Here is a 1,154-nt window from a genome sequence, read left to right on the forward strand (position 1 = left end):
TATTCACAGGAATTACAAAAGACAAAGATAAATTGAAATTTTTTGACTCCGCCCCTTTTTGACTCCACCCACACAAGCCCCACCCACACAAACCCCGCCCACACAAGCCCCACACAAACCCACCACACACAAACCCCACACAAGCTCCAATAAATTGAAATTTTTTGACTCCGCCCCTTTTTGACTCCACCCACACAAGCCCCACCCACATAAACCCCTCCTACACAAACCCCACACAAGCTCCACACAAGCTCCACACAAGCTCCACACAAGCTCCACACAAGCTCCACACACACACAAGCTCCACCCATATTCACATAATTAGTGATTAGTTAATTAGTTCCCCCACACACAACATGTTTATTTAATTAAAAAATTATCCACCCATCCACACAAGCTCCACTCATCCACCCATCCACCCATCTCTCCACCCATCCATTGATCCACACAAACCTCATCCACATTCGCCCCTGCCCACATAAACCCTGCCCACATCAACCCCTCCCACATAAGTCCTGTCTACACAAGCTCCACACAAAAACTCCACACACATAAACCCTGTCCACATAAACCCCTCCCACACAAGCTCCACCCACATAAACCCCGCACACACATCCCGACCACACAAGACCCACCGAAGCCCCTCCCACATAAGCCCCCCCCACATAAACCCCTCCCACACAAGCCCCACCCACATAAACCCCGCCCACACACACCCCGCCCACACAAGCCCCACCGAAGCCCCGCCCACATAAACCCCTCCCACACAAGCCCCACCCACACAAGCCCCACCCACACCCCGCCCACACAAGCCCCACCGAAGCCCCGCCCACACAAGCCCCTCCCACACAAGCCCCACCCCTCATCCCCCTGTGCGCCCCCACCTTTGACCCACCACCTCCCTCATCCCACCCCCCACCCTTCCCCACACACACACATGGGGAGGGGAGGGATGGGATGAGGGGGTGATGGGTCATTGGGGGCGCACCTACCCTCCCTTCATGTTTTGATCCTCTTCTTGTAATTCAGAATCAAGTAATTGTATACAAAACAAATATAATTTATTAATATTGAAAATATTAAATATTCATTTGCGAGAATGTATAATCTTTCCCAGCAATCTTCTCCAGATGTCTTGTGATTTCGAAACTCAG

The 1,154-nt window shown here is 51.6% G+C and overlaps 1 long non-coding RNA gene across 1 annotated transcript in view; it reads right to left on the bottom strand.

Annotated features, from left to right (window-relative positions):
• Positions 1-998: 998 nt before the first annotated feature.
• Positions 999-1,154, bottom strand: part of LOC147030777 (uncharacterized) — a 2,160-nt gene continuing 2,004 nt past the window's right edge. Inside the window, exon 3 of the long non-coding RNA XR_015056504.1 lies at positions 999-1,154. This exon is cut by the window's right edge and continues 10 nt beyond it. This is a non-coding gene — a long non-coding RNA (uncharacterized LOC147030777).

Source organism: Eptatretus burgeri, chromosome 3 (genome assembly GCF_056783735.1).
Source record: "Eptatretus burgeri isolate ZD-2024b chromosome 3, Ebu_testis_v1, whole genome shotgun sequence".
Classification (NCBI taxonomy): Eukaryota; Metazoa; Chordata; class Myxini; order Myxiniformes; family Myxinidae; genus Eptatretus; species Eptatretus burgeri.